This window comes from Elephas maximus, chromosome 4, assembly GCF_024166365.1.
Source record: "Elephas maximus indicus isolate mEleMax1 chromosome 4, mEleMax1 primary haplotype, whole genome shotgun sequence".
NCBI lineage: Eukaryota > Metazoa > Chordata > Mammalia > Proboscidea > Elephantidae > Elephas > Elephas maximus.
Window position 1 is genome coordinate 82925390 of NC_064822.1, and position 16620 is coordinate 82942009.

General features: G+C 38.3%; 1 protein-coding gene across 18 annotated transcripts in view; it reads right to left on the reverse strand.

The window, feature by feature from the left end:
• Positions 1-16620, reverse strand: part of SOX5 (SRY-box transcription factor 5) — a 1155824-nt gene that overhangs the window by 737067 nt on the left and 402137 nt on the right. The gene's annotated exons all lie outside the window — the stretch shown is intronic.

Here is a 16620-nt window from a genome sequence, read left to right on the forward strand (position 1 = left end):
GCAGTTCTGCTCTGTCCTGTAGAGTCACTATGAGTCTGAATTGACTCAACGGCAGTGGGTTTTTTTCGGGGGCCATAAGAATGAACAAGTCTATCTTGGAAGAAGTACAGCCAGAGTGCTCCTTGGAAGCAAGGATGGCGAGACTTCCTCCCAGGTACTTTGGACATTTTATCAGAAGGGACCAGTCCCTGGAGAAGGACATATGCTTGGTAATGTAGAAGTCAGCGAAAATGAGGAAGACCCTCGACACAGTGGCTGCAACAATGGGCTCAAGCATAATGGTTGTGAAGATGACACGGGATACAGCAGTGTTTTATTCTGTTGTACACAGGGTTGCTATGAATAGTACAGTACCTAACAATGACAACATGTAGCTCTATTTTTAGTTTTTTGAGGAATTACCACACTGTTTTCCACAACGGTCGTACCACTCTGCATTCCAGCCAGCAATGCGTCCAATTTCTCCATATCCTCACCAACATTTGTTATTTTCTGTTTTTTTTTTTTTTTAATGTTAGCCATCCTATTGGGAGTGCAATGGTATCTTATTGTGGTTTTGATTTGTACCTCTTTGACAGCTGACATTGAGCATCTTTTCATGTGTTTGATGGCCATTTAAATGTCCTCTTTGGTGAAATGTCTATTCAAGTCCTTTGCCCATGTTAGGATTAGGTTATTCATCTTTTTCTTGTTAAGTTGTAGAAGTTTTATATATATTTTGGTAATTAGATTCTTATTGGATACATGGTCTCCGGAGATATTCTCCAGTTGCTATCTTGTTTTTTTTTTCACTTCTTGGGTAAAGTCTTTTGATGAACAAAAAATTTAATTTTTATAAGGTCCCCTTTATTTATTTTGTCTTTTGCTGTTTGTGCTTTTATTCTTAGACAATCCCTTTTATAAAAGCTAGGCCTGATAGCATTTCCCATGCATTTTCTTCTAATAAGATTATTGTTTTAGTTTGCTCATTTACATCCTTAATCCATTTTGAATTTGTTTTTGTGCATGGCGTGAGGCATGGATCTTGTTTCATTTTTCTGCATGTGGAAATCCAATTTTCCCAACATCATTTATTGAAAAGACTCTTCTTTCCGTATCTGAACTAAACTCCATGGAAAGCCATATGCATTTGTCTAAATGGAAAAAGTGAGGTAGCAGAGAAGATAAATTTTCATTAAAAAAAGGTCATTCAGCTAAAGAACTCACACATTTATTTTGCTACAGTCTTTGACTAATGCTTTCTCACTGCTTAAATACACCCTCATCTTAAAAAAAATTTTTTTCATTGTGCTTTAGGTGAAAGTTTACAGCGCAAATTAGTTTCTCATTCAAAAATTTATACACGAATTGTTTTGTGACATTTGCTGCCATCCCTGCAATGTGTCAGCAGTCTCCTCATTTCCCTTTACACACTGGATTCCCCGTGTCCATTTACCCAGTATTCCTGTCCCTTCCTGCCTTCTCGTCTTTGCTTTGGGGCAAGTGTTGCCTATTTAGTTCACTTGATTGAACTAAGAAGCATGTTCCTTATGAGTGTGATTGTTTTATAGGCCTATCTAAAACAAAAAAGAAGATTCTCGATGAGATGGATTGATACAGTGGCTGCAACAATAGAATGGGCTCAAATATTGCAATGACTGTGAGGATGGTGCAGGAACTGGCAGTGTTTCATTCTGTTGTACACAGACTGACTACAAGTCCGAACCGACTTGACAATACCTAACAACAAAAACAAGGTGGACTTCGGGAGTGGCTTCAGTTCTGAGTTAGCAGGGTGTCCACGTGCCACAGTCTAGGGGGTTCCTCTGATCTCTGTCAGACCAGTAAGACTGGTCTTTTTACGTGAATTTGAATTTTGTTCCACATTTTTCTCCCGCTTTATCTGGGACCCTATATTGTGATACCTGTCAGAGCCATCAGTGGTAGTAGCTGGGCACCATCTAGTTCTTCTGATCTCAGGCTGGCGGAAGCTGTGATTCATGTGGTTTATTAGTCGTTTTGATTAATATTTTCCTTGTGTCTGGTTTTCTTCATTCTCCTTTGCTCCGGATGGGATGGGATCAATAGATGTATCTAAGATGTCTGCTCACAAGCTTTTAAGACCTCTGATGCTACTCATCAAAATAGTACATAGAACATTTTCTTTAAGAACTGTGTTATGCCAATTGACCTACATGTCCCTAAGACCATGGTTCCCAGACCTCAGTCCCAGCAACTCGGTCCCTCTAGGTGTTTGGATGTATCTAGGCAACTTCTATGACTTTACCTCCATCAGGTTTTGCTGACTTTCCCTATATAGTGTGCTGTCTTTCTCGTCATCAAAGTCAATACTTGTCTTCTATCTAGTTAGTGACTTCTCCTCCACAACCCTCCCCTCCCTCATAACCATCAAAGATATTTTTTTTCCTTGGGTTATTATAATACTGGCTTCATACAACATTTGTCCTTTTGTGATTGACTTATTTCACTCAGCATAATACCCTCCAGATTCATTGATGTTGTGAGATGTTTTATGGATTCATCATTGTTCTTTATTGTTGAGTAGTATTCCATTCTGTATATATATCATAATTTGTTTAGCCATTCATCTCTTGATGGCACTTAGGTTGGTTCCATCTTTTTGCTACTGTGAATAACGATGCAGTGAACATGGGTGTGCATATGTCTATTCATGTGACAGCTCTTAATTCTCTAGGATAGATTCCTAGGAGTGAGACTGCTAGATCTTATGGTATTTCTATTTCTAGCTTTTTAAGAGGTGTCATATCATTTTCATAGTGGTCGTACCATTTTACATTCCCACCAGCAGTGCATAAAAGTTCCAATCTCCCCGGCAACCTCTCCAACATATTATTATTTTCTTTTTTTAAATTTGTGCCGCTAATGCTGGGGTAAGATGGTATCTCACTGTGGTTTTGATCAGCATTCCTCTAGTAGCTAATGATAGGGAGCATTTCCTCATATGTTTGTCAGCTGCCTGAATGTCTTCTTTGGTGAAGTGTCTGTGCTTCAGGGTTGTATCCTCCCACCATTCTTATTCAATCTGTATGCTGAGCAAATAATCTGAGAAGCTGAACAACATGAAGAAGAATGGGGCATCAGGATTGGAGGAAGACTCATTAACAACCTGTGCTATGCAAATGACACAACCTTGCTTGCTGAGAGTGAAGAGGACTTGAAGCACTTACTGATGAAGATCAAAGACCACAGCTTTCAGTATGGATTATACCTCAACATAAACAAAATAAAAATCCTCACAACTGGACCAATAAGGAACATCATGATAAACGGAGAAAATATCGAAGTTATCAAGGATTTCATTTTACCTAAATGCACAATCAACACCCATGGAAGCAGCAGTTAGGAAATCAAACGACATGTGTGCACTGGACAAATCTGCTGCAAGAGACCTCTTTAAAGTGTTGAAAAGCAAAAACGTTACTTTGAGAACTAAAGTGAGACTGACCTAAGCCATGATATTTTCAATCGATGGCAATGAGTTTATTATTACTCTTATCGGGCTACCAGCACTGTAGGTGAGCAACTCAGTCATGTTTCAAAAGTAGACAAAACTTAGCAATAGGATGTGGCAGGCAGACCTTCTGTAATAACACTATCCAAAAGAGGGATAGAAAAATCTAAAAGCAAGGGGAGGGAGAGAAAGAGGAGGGAAGGTGGGGAAGGATGACCATGACCAGCACAAGACTACTGCACAATTTCCCTAATCCACTGAAGGACAGATCAGGGCTAAAATGTAGACATCACTTCTCATCCTTTCTCTTACACTCGAGCAGTTAAATGTATCTATATCCATGTACTAGCACCAAAATGTGGGACTAATTTTTTCATTACCCACAATTAAATCACACCGCAATATTCAGTCACGACAGTCAATTCTCTCTGCATCATATATTGAACCCATTAAACTTAGAATCTCTAAATCTGAATGAATGCTTTCTAATGAAAAGGGCGAAAGTCCCTGTCCTCTACATCCAATCATATCTATATTTGGTAAATCAGGGGGAGAAGTTCAACTGAATGGCTTGGAATAGAGCCCATCCCAGCAGATTGTGCTGGGTAGAAATAACACTAGTCTGTCTAGGTAAGATCAGTGCCAATGGTTCCAACTAAAATTAGAAAAAAGGAGACAGTACCTTGGCTCATGCTTATATTGGAGACAAGACTCTAGCTCCCGCTAAAGCCAAATGATGGCAATTCAATTCGTGCCTGCCAGTTGCAAATCCCTACTCTACCACTGCAGTACTACCAAAAAGACATTTGCAAACCAGTGCACCTAGGAAGAGTGCTGATTTCTTAGTCACTATGTTGGTTAGCAGCTCAAGCGCTGGCAAATCAAAGGTAGGCTTGTATTTATTTCTGAGCAAAGAAGGTAATTTCCAAAGCTACAGGCAGACAGTTGAAAGGCGAAAAAACTTTGAACCTTATTAATTTGAGATAGATTAAGGACATTATTCATTTATTAATTATATGACATAAAAGAAACAAAAAAATCAAGGATAGAATGACCCCACTCTTTTCACAAAACGTCACCAAAAGACCTACAACACTTCTCATGCATTTCAATAAATACAGTTTTGCTCTAATCTCATATGTGTCATGAGGCACCATGCCATAGTGGAAGGAAAACTGGGCCAGGAATCGGGAAATCTGGGTTCTTTTTCTGGCTCTGTCACTTATTAACTGTGTAAAATTATGCAAAATTTAACCAACCTCTCCAGGCCTCAGTTCCTTGTCTGCAAAATCAGTGATTTAGATATGCATTTTTATTTCAAATCTTGATATTAAGTCTTTCATAAATCCTGAATTTGGGAGTCTTTTTTTTTTTTTTTTTCAAGTAGACAAGAGACCTGGATTCTAATGGCAAAGAATAAGTTGTTTGTTTTTTTAACTTGATGTATTCTGCCACAGCAATACACACACTCAGAGAGAAGGACAGTGTTTGGGTGCCTCAGTGGATGCTGCAACCTTTTAACAATGTCACAGCCACACAGAGACTTGGACATCCTTCAAAGTATTCTTCAAAAGAAGAAGTGTACTGTCACGGGACAGAAAGATCTTCTCCAACGCCCCAGGATACTTCAGGAAGCTAAAGGTTATTTCAGGTGCTGGATGAGACAACACACTGAGAACGCACACCCCAATGCCTCTGCCAGATTTAAGCTGCTTTTCATTCTACATACGTAAAATAACCCTACTCTTGCCCCTAACTCCACCCCCAGGATTCTCAAACAATCCAAAGAATTTTATTCAAATCACCCTTATGCTCAAAATGCTAATCACTGTCTCAGTGAAGCAGTTCAGTGTCTCAGTGAAGCATCCGAACTGCGTGGCTGCTCAAGGCTTTTTTGGACCTGACCTTCCCCAGTGTTACCTGACCTGGGGACCAGACCTGCCAGTCTCCCTGGTTGGTGCTAGATTATCAGAGAACTATCTACAGCAAAGACAATTTATAAGGTGGTCAATAGAATGATGACTTTCCTGATTGTGGGCAAATTGGAGTTCTGGTCTTATTTCTGCAGTAATTCTTGTGATTCTGGGCAAGTCTTATCATCTCTGTTGAAAGCTATTTATCCCGAGCCTTCTTGAGTATGTATAATACGAGTGATATATTTCCAAGTCTGGGAGAAATATTTTCACTCCATATCATGCACAAATCCCTTTGAAAACTTGATGGAATCAATTTTGTACATTTGTATCATTCCTCGGGGGGAACTGACCTGCATAATCTTATATGCAAAAACTTCATGTAATTTTGGGGGCTTCCCAGATGTTAGAAGAAGGTTCATGAACTCAAGTGGACACCCTGGACTAGAGTTCATATCCTTCCTATAAAACGTGTTAGCTGTGCGATTTTGGAAACTCTGGATCTGAGTTTCATCATCTATAAAATATAGGTAATGAAATCACTCTCTGCTTACATCTTGTAACTATTTTAAACATTCAATTTTTGAACATTAATGTATCTGAAAAAAAGCTACTGATATATAAAACTTTGTACGGCTCTGAATCGCTATTGTTCCTTTATCTTCCTTAGTCCTTTAATGTTGTCACAAAGTATTCATGAGTACAACCACCACCCTGGCAGCTCCACCAAGCTTTGGGAGGTGTGAGTCACCAAAACTTGTTTCTAGTGAAGAATCTGAGCATTCAGAGATGGCTGCACTCTGTATTGTGCCCCTTACCTCCTTTCTAGATTCTGTTTGATTACTGATCTCTTCACACACATCCATGGAACTTAATGTACCTGTTCTGCCTTTCCTCTATGGAAAGTTTTATAAAATCTGGAGTTTTATGCCAACCAGAATACACTTGGCCCTTCGTTGGCATTAAATCTTTATCTCCACTTGAGTGCTTCTTAAAAGTATTGTTTTTGAGCTCCATACTCTACATCCCTGCTCTCCTCCACTGATGTGAATAATTGGAGACTATATTGCTAAGATCTTTATTCCTATTTTGCTGGCAAATAGACTACCAAAAAATAGAGGTATAGTAAGGACCCTCAAGGCTTACACAGTGTGTGACAGAGCCAGTTAAGAGAATAAGACCCATTTCACAATGCTTCATATGTGCTCACACTGTATTACAATTCTTCCTTTCTTCCTAGAGTCTAGTTGCATCACCCCTCTTGCATAGAGTCAACTTTTTTCATGCTAATAAAGGAGAATCATTAATACATACACACATACATTTCACTGAAGTATATACTTTAATTTCTATATTTTAACATTTCATTTTGAAATATTTTCAGGGTTAGTAAAAATAGTGTAAACACTTCCCATATACCCTTCAACCAGCTCCACCACATGTTACCATCTTACAGAATCACAGTGCAATTATGAAAACCAAGAAGGTGACACCACTATACTATCAGCTGGAGCCCTGGTGGTGTAGTGGTTAAGCATTCACCTGCTAACCAAAAGGTCAGCAGTTCAAATCCACTAACCACTGGTTGGAAGCTACATGGGGCAGTTCTAGTCTGTTCTACAGGGTCGCTATGAGTCGGAATCAACTTGACAGCAATGAGTTTTTTTATTTAGTATACTATCAGCTGATCTACACACCTTATTCAAATTTTGCCAACTGTCCCACTAATATCCTTTTCCTGGACCATGAGCCAATGCAGGGTCCCACGTTGTATTTATTTGCCATGTCTTCTTAGTCTCTTATCATCCAGGACAGTTTCTCTGTCTTCCTTGTCTTTCATCACCTTGACATTTTTTAAGAGACCTGCCCAGTTATTTTACAGTAGGTCCCCCAATTTGGGCTCAGATATTTCCTCATGATGAAATTCATACTATACATTTTTGGCAAGAACAGAAGTGATTTTTGCCTTCTCAGTGCATAATATAAGAGAGACATGATGCCGATACATCTCATTTCTGGTGATACGAACTTTAACCACCTGTTTTAGGTGGTGTCTATCATATTTTTACACTTTAAAGTAACTATGTTCCTTTTTGTAATTAATACATATATTGAGAGGAGATACTCTGACACTATGTAAATATCTTATTTCTCATCATATTTTTACCCACTAATTTAGCATTCACTGATGCTTCTATCCTAAAAGAATTATAACTGTGCTATTTGCCAAATGGTGATTTTCTATTTCCATCATTCCTTCCAAATTTATAAATTAGTATTCCACTATTAAAAAGAACTTTCCTCCTCTTCCCCCAATTTATTTATTTATTTATTTTGTATACCATCATACACTATACTGAGTATACTACATTACAATCATTCTTTCTTTTCTTTCTCAAACTATCCCAGATTTGGTCATTGGCAAACCTTTCCAGTTTCCTCCTATTTCTTTTCACCTTGTTTCCATCATTGTTCAGTCCTTTCTTACTTTCTGGCATCACAAAATGTTCCAGACTCTCATCATGTACTTCCCCTATTCCAGCCCTGGAATCAGCCGTTGTTCTCAGGATTCCTGGTTTCCTTCAATGAAGAATGACATTTAGGAACCAAGATCTAAGTACTAGGTGTTCTCATCACTACTGGGCTGTTATTACTTATAGGCCCTCTAGCAGATAGAGCTAGGGAATATATAAATGTGTCTATACACACATACATCTATATCTATTTCTTTACATGTGTATTTGTATATATTCAAAAAAGAGTCCTAGTGGCACAGTGGTTAAGAACTCAGCTGCTAACCAAAAGGCCGGCAGTTAGAACTCACCAGCCCCTCCACAGAAGAAAAATGTGGCTGTCTGCTTCTGTAAAGATTACAAATCTGGAAACTCTTTTGGGCAGTTCTACTTATCCTATGGGGTCGCTATGAGTTGGAATTGACTTGACAGTAATGGGGTTAATAGTATCAAACCTATGAGTTCTTAGTGATATCTCAGATTCCAATTCAACAGCACAAAGTTCATTTTTAGCCCTCTCCCTTTACTTCTTTGTAACTCTTTCTCTAATAATGAGGAAAATGGCTCTCATTATCCACAATCCTTTTGCTGTTGTTGTCAGTTGCCATCAAGTTGGCTTTGACTCATGGTGACCTTATGTATAACAGATTGAAATCTTCCCAGTCCTGAGCCATCTTCATGATAATTGGTATATTTGAGTCCACGGTTATGGCTTTGTGTCAATACATCTCATTGTGTGCTTCCCTCATTTTCACTGACCTTGTTCTTTACCGAAAAAAAAACAAAAAACGATGTCCTTTTTTACCAATTGGCCCTTCCTGATGATAATCTTGTTGTCGTGTGCCATTAAGTACATTCCGACTCATAGCAACCGTATAGGACAGAGTAGAACTATCCTATAGGGTTTTCAAGGAGCAACTGGTAGATTTGAACTGCCAGGCTTTTGGTTAGCAGCCGGAGCTTGTAACCACTTCACTCCCAGGGCTCCCTAATCCTAGGGTACATTTAAAGCAGTTTCAGAATGTTAACTCTCACCCCTGTGAAAAACAGAATTGCTAATCCATACCTTGTGAAAAACAAATTTTCTGACCAGAGATCACTGGCTGTTTTTGTCTTTAGTCTGAGAGTATAAAAGCAAAATACTGTTTTCAAGTTACTTAGACAAGCTATTTTCTTCACCACTTCCTTCATTTATAATTCATATAAACACAGTTAGGTTTACTTATAATTGTTTAAATTTCATTTGGGGCTCCACAACACCCTAGTTCATGTCATTTTTTTATTTACTGAGCATGTGAAACATTAACACAGTTCTAAAGATCAGCGCCACACACACACTCCCGAAATGATGCGTTCAGTTACGTGTCACTCCCCTATCCTCCCTTCCCATGTTTTCTCATTCTCCCGGTCTCCGTTCTCTTTGCCCATCCCCGGTCAGTAAAAAAATTTCCTAAGTTTCTGGTTTATCTTTCACATTTTTACACCAACAAGGAGATACATATTTATTTTCTTATATCTCTTTCATTCTTAGATGACAGACTTCTGCACTTTGGTTTTTCACTTCACAGTATAGCCTGAAAAATCACTCCCCATCCATTCATTCTTTTCACAGATGTATAGTATCCTATTGTGTGGATCTGCCATGTGTATTTAACGACTTTCCTATGCGTAAGCATTTTGATCATTTTTAATATTTTACAATTATAAACAATGCCATACTGAATAACCTTGAACACATGATTTTTTATACTGTTGAAGGTGTATCCTCCTGGTAAACTCCTAGAAGTGGGATGTCTGGGTCAAAAGTTAAGTGTAACTATAGATTTATTTAGATAGTGCTAAATTCCCCTCCGAAAGCTCATACCAGTTTTTTCCATCAACATTATATGAGAAAAAGACCTGGATCTGTTTACCTCCTCCACCCATATCATTTTAGCAGAGATGCTCAGCAGCATTTGAGTAGTTATTTTATGTTTACCTCCCCCACTGTCTTAGATATCATCTAACCATGGTGCTAACAACTAAGGAAGAGGTTTACATAAATGAAAAGAAACAGAGAGAAAAAAGCTGGGAAAAATCTTTCTTGCAGGAAAAAAAAAAAAAACAGTTGGCTTTGATCACAACGGTTCAGGATGAAAAAATATATATGTGAGCATCTTCCTTTTGAAAGTTTAACAAACCACGAGGATTTTACAGTAATTTTTCCCATGGCCAAGATTAAGCCCTGCCTCCTTTATATGCCCAAGTTGCAAACAGTATTAGAACAAACTGCAGACAGTACTCAAATTATCTGCTTAAATGCCTGTCTTCCATTAGATTTTTTCGGTTTTGAAGTAGAGATCATATATTAATCAGCGTATTTATCCCAACACCCAGCACAGTATTTGACGTATAACCTTTCCTGATAAAATTTTGTTAAAAGATAAAATAATAATAATAATTAACATTTCCTGAATGCTTCCTCTGTGCCAGACACCATCCCAAATGTTTTACATATATTATCTCATTCATCCTCGTAACAATCATATGAGGCTGGTTTTATCATCATCTTCCCATTTTACAGATAAGAAAACAGAGAGTTAAAAGAGACAAACAACTTGCCTAAGGTCATCATTTCCAACCAATGCCGGGAATGGCATAGGACCTGACAGTATGTAGCCCCGTTGTGCATGGGGTCACCACGCCATGAGACGGGGGTCTACCTGACGGCAGCCAGCAACAACCGAGGCTATGAACAGTGAAAAAAGGCAGACTCGGGATTTGAACTGCGGTCCATCTCAATCCAAAGCACGTGCTGCTTCCAGCCGCTGTGGTGGGCAGGGGGAATGAGAAGCCTTCCTGACACCTCTTGTGATACTTATATAGGCATGCTCGTACTCTCCCTATGGTAAGGCCAGAGCTAATTCTATATGAATTGAAGGATTTCATGCTAGTGTGTCACTACTTAAAAAAAACTTAAAAAAAGTCACTACTTAGAAGGAAAGAAAAAGGTGGTTTTGATGGTTTCCAAATAGGCTCTTAATAAGCTGCCTGAGGTTTTTACCTTTTTGGCAAACAAAGCTTGGGCTCCTCTGATACACGTGCACATTTATTATTCCCCTGTGACTGTGGTTTATGTACAAGCATCCTATTAAAAGAGTTTTTAAAAGACTGAAATGTGACTTCCCTTCTGACAGCAAAGGAAAAATAAAAAGCTGTTCTTTGCCCTCCTGTTCTAATCTGTGTTTGGAAGTCAAGCCTGTAGCCCCCAGAACTCTATCATCAGCTTGTTACACTTCCATAAATCTGTCAAAGAATACAACACCGTTCACCCCAAAATGTAATATAAACTGTAAAACACATGCACATGATTCCTGGATCCAATTTACCTTCATTTTCTGTATCAGTGAAAATAAAATGACGCTTTAACTCTTAGCAATGACAATATCACATTATTTAGATAAGTGCTTCCAAATCATTATTAAAATTTTGATAGCATTTGCCTTACTGGTAAAAGAAATTTACCTGTAATGCATAGTTTAAATAATTACTTTTAAACAAAAGCTGCTTTTCTGCATTGCTTATTTATCTTTTGAGACCAACTCAGCAGGGCTATGTATTTTATTAAAATTGCCTTCAGACTGCTAATGGCAGGGCGTCTGTTAGCACAGGAAAAGTGATGGCAGTTTGACTCCTATTCCTAATATTGGGAGTCAGTCCAGACACTTAAGAGCCAGAACTCTGCTGTGCATTTGACTATGTTATCAACACTTTACTTGCTAATGATACTAGTGACAGCATTTCAATATGATGGGTCAGACTTAAATAGGAAAGCTTATAATTGTGCTTACAGAACCAAAGAAACCACTACCACCACCACCCCCAAAATTGCTTTTATCAGCAGATCAGTTGGTGTTAAGCTTCATGACTGGGAATTATTTGGTAAGCTTCTGTTCAATATTTTTCTTCCTTCTCCACCTCCCACCTTGAATGGGGAGCCTCCATCAGCACCTGATATCTGCCCGTTCAGAAAATGACAACTGAAAGCCTTCCTGTGGTGCAACCGTGTGCCAACTACCCAGCAGAAGGTCACACTGATGACTTCCCTGTGGCTTTTATTTTCCCCAGGGAAATCCACAGCCAGAGCTGACTGCTTGCCAAATATGCTGAGTGCCACAAACCAGCAGCACTAAGAACTCCCATCCTTGTTGATGGGAAGCAGCAAGCAACTGTGCTGAACACCTGTGTTAGCTCCTGTTCCTGGAGACACCCCAGGCAAGCACTCATTCAGCATTCGGGGGTAGGGCTCCCCTCTTCTAACCAGCACTTCTGTCCAAAAACTTCTCAGTAGTCATGTGATAATGGTTATGTTTGGCAGATCTTTATAACATCAGCGTGTTTAACTCCTGCTACAGAGGAGGATTTAAACCATTCGCAAATTAGTTTGCTATACACGTCTAAAGGAAATAAGCACAGTGAATGTCTTTCATGTTCCTTTTAAGTAAAAGCAACTTGCCCCGTCAACTTATAGCTACCCAATCAACCTGAGGAAGAGGAGACTTAGCCTGATCTGTGGGTGGCATGATTCCATAGTGGACACGATATAATCAATCACTCATTTTCCTCTAACTAATAAGAATAATATGCAAAGTTAAATAAATGATAATTGTAGTCACGAAATGGGATGGAGGAAAAGTTAAGCAACATAATTAAAAGTGTATCTGTCAAAGGGTAACACCCAACAAGTATATCTATATCTATGTCTCTATCTCTATATAGATATATATATGAGTGAATGAACAAATTACGTTTCAGAAATAATTATATTTCAGTGAATCAATAAAGCCAGCATTTTGTGCTTACTGTTTTCAGGCCAGTCAGGCAGAGCCTGTCCAGAAATGAAAAATAAAAAAGTGAATAAATAAACTAGCAAAAGCCTAGTTCAGGACTATACAGCTTGCTAAGTAGCAGAACTACGATTTAAACTTCAGAGTTTCCATTATTCCACGTGGCCTTCTTCAAAATGCCTCATGGCATTCACATTCCTGGTCTTTAGATGTATTCCCTCCTCTGAACTAGCTTTTTCCTGCTAACCTGGCAACTGTCACCATGAAGTTTAAATTCATATAGCTTCATCTTCAACTATCCTGTGACATTATAGAATCTCTGCACTAAATACTTCCTCAATATCTCAACATGGTACATCAAATTTGAAGACTCTTACAACAATTCCTGCCCCTTCCATCAAAAAGGTAATTTAGTAAATAAAGCAAGCAAATGAATGAATGAATAAATACACATGATTTTTCTGGTTCCCTATATTTGTGAATTGCATGGCCTTTATGTCAGTCATGCTAGGTTAAAATGCATCCCTTATCTCTCTAGGAAGTCCTCAAGCCCTATTGATTTTATCTTTAAATTTCTGCTTCCATCTGTCCCCAGCTGTTACCACCTCAGTCCTGACTTTACTGATCTTTTGTTTGATGATTGCATTGGTCTCCTATCTTCCTTCTTGTAGCCTCTCCCCCTCCAATCAACCTTACACCACCACCATATTCATCAGTCCAATGCACAACCCTGTCCACACACATGCTCTTTACCCACACAGACAAAGATTTTCAGTGGCTCGCCAAGTCCTGTTGAATTAAGGCAAAGCACTTAGCATGAGATTCAAAGTCCTCTGTGACCTGATCCCAACTCACCTTAACAATCACTATTATCCCTAGAGTTATACACCTTGTGCTCTATCCAAACTTACTCAAGCTGAGATACTTAAGACACTAGGACTTTACATACATACTAAGCATTCTTCTGGTCTCTGCGAGGCAAAATGATAGGCAGGCTTTAAGGCCCACCTCAGATACCACCACGTCTATGAAGTTGTCTCTCTTTTTTCCCTGAGCCATCACAGAATGACACTTTGTGCCTCTTTTGTAGCCTTTATGCATTTTATTTCACAATATAATCATTTGGTCACGGTTCTTCAAACCAAATAGATTCAGTACAAATTATGAGCAAAGTACTCTGAAAGGTGCATTAGGGATTTAGTGTAGAAGAAGACAGCCTCATTCCCCACGAAAAGCACAGGGAAGAGAATCTTTCATAAAAAAAAGGCGGGGTCGAGAGGAGTCATTTACGCAGTTGGATGTGCCTAAGGGCCAAATAAGATGACAACTAAAAAATACCTCTTGGATTTAGTGTGATGGAAACATTAATGACCTTAGCAAGACTTGGCAGCATAGAAGCAGAAGTGGTTTGAGGAGTGAGGGGGAGGAAAGCAAGAGAGACAGCAAGTTAAGACTTTAAGGAAAGTTGTATATGAGGGAGTGGCAGCTGGTAGAAGAAGTAGGTCAAGGAAAAGTTTTTTGCTGATTTATTTATTTTTAAGATGAGCAATGTGAACATGGTTAGAAGAAGAAAGTTCCAATAAATAGGGAGTAGTTGAGGATATAAAAGAATAAATGTCTCTGGAATGGCCAGAAAAAGTGAGGTTTAAACACAGGTGAAGGAACTAGCCCTTAGGTGAGGGGAATCTCCTCAAGTTTCTACCACAGAAAGGGATGTGAGTCACCCCAGATTCAAGGACAGTTTTAGGTGTGTTCGTGAAGGTGACGGAGGCATGCCCCCCTTCAAAAAAAAGTCAAAAGGTAATTTCCTTATTTCTCTCTTTAATCATAAAATGAATTCTTACAACTAAAAAGTAAAGAATTTAGATAATATAAGAATTTTATAAGAAAACAGTTTCTAAATATTAATAAACAAATAGGTTTATATACTTTTTGCAGGAATATTCTGGTAGTAAAGGAAACAATAAGCTATATGACCTAGTTAGAATTTTTTTTAATAGTTTTTTTAAGTGTCAATTTAAAAGTTGAATTTTTTTTTGTAAAGTTATTTTTAGCAACTAGAACTGCTGCCATCAGATACTTATAAAGGAGCCTCCATCCCCCAAAATTCCTTTTGCAATAGTCGCTTTGATTTCCTCAGGAATGATAATTTTAGAAACGACTCTTTCTTCCAGTGTCAATAATATCATCTCTATCCTGGGAACTCTCCCGAAAATAAATATGGACATTTTCCTCGGTGTTATTTATATGAAATAATATTCCTCATTTTCTCATTTTTCCCATCACCAGTCACTTCTAACGTAGGTGAGTATTTAACAAATTTCTTTTTCTATCCTATTTGCACAAAGGGTTATCAAATGTAAAGAGACTTTAGAGATAACGATAACACTGCCCTTCACTTTACAGGAGAAGCAGTGCTGGTCAGTTGGCAGGCAAAGACCTTGAGGCTCAGACCAGTTAAAAGTCATCCCCAAAATACCCCGCTGGTATGTTCCAGAGCTGCTTCCAGGATTCACATATCCTGATTCCTACTCAAGTGTTCTGTGACTACTCCATGTTTTCCCCTTCATAAATATTCCCAGGAATTATCTCATAATTATAATAAAACCACAACATAATTTTTAAAATATTTTACCTTGCAAATAGAAAATAAAATTCAAAACTTATTTGTAGACTTATACAAGGCTATGTAGACTTTCAGTTGAAATGTAAAATGGCAAAGAAATGGGAAAACAACTATACAAAGCATCTAACTGGGTGCACACAATTTTTAAATACGGTATATCATTATTATTAAGGTTCACATTACAAAACAATAAATTGCTCTACAAAGCCAAAGAAAATGATATAAATTCAAAAGAATCCTGGAAATGGAAAAGGATAAAGATAGCTGTACTATCCAACACTGGCTCCTTGACCATGATCATCAGTCAATATCCTGATCAGACAATGTTGTCCTGATCATTGCTAATTTCAGTCTATTTTTATTCATTATTTATGATTCTGTGCATAAAAAGAAAAAAAAAGTTTTACACAACCTGTAAGTCAGAGTTGACCTTAAAATATGTGAGCCATATCATGCCTCTCATAAGCTAAAAACCTTTTAATTATTCCAATCTCATTCACAGCAATAGTCAATGCCCCACCAGGCCCTATATGGTGGACAAAATACCATCCTCCCTGTTTTCAACTCCTATCCTTACTTCCCACTACACTGCCCCTTCTTACCATTCCTTCAACACACCAAGTACACTCCTGCCTCGGGCCCTTACAAGGGGGCAGATTAACTAGTATGCAAGGTATACACAAGTTCACAGCAAACAAGGTATGCATGGGTTTAATTATGTTTACTTACTAATCTGTAGTGCACAATTTCACATGGGTTTCACTGCACCCTTGATGTCATGAAAACCATGTGAAATTGTGTACTACAGATTAGTAAGTAAGCACAAGTAAACCCATGTATGTCTTGCTTGTTGGATAATCTGTCCCTGCCCCTATACTTGCTCTTTCCACTAAATGCACCTCTTTACCACCATATAGCTAAATAGTTCCCTTTCTCTCCCCATTCAGATCTCTGTTCCATTCTCTCCTTATCAGAGAGGACTTTCGTGGGTCACCTGTCTGTAACAGACTCCCAGCATCTCTATTTATCCTGCTTTATTTTTCTTAGTACTTGTGCCCACTGATATATCCTATGTCAGATTATTTACTTTATGTTTCCCTCCAGGAAAATGAAAGCTCCAGGGCAACAGAAATCTTTGTTGTATGAATGAATGAACAAATGAATGATCATCTTTTTATTTCCTCCAGATGAACAGGAACTTCTCTAGAGAAATAATGGTAGAAAAAAACTTAAAAATTCATAATTTCTTCTAATATGAATACAAACCAAG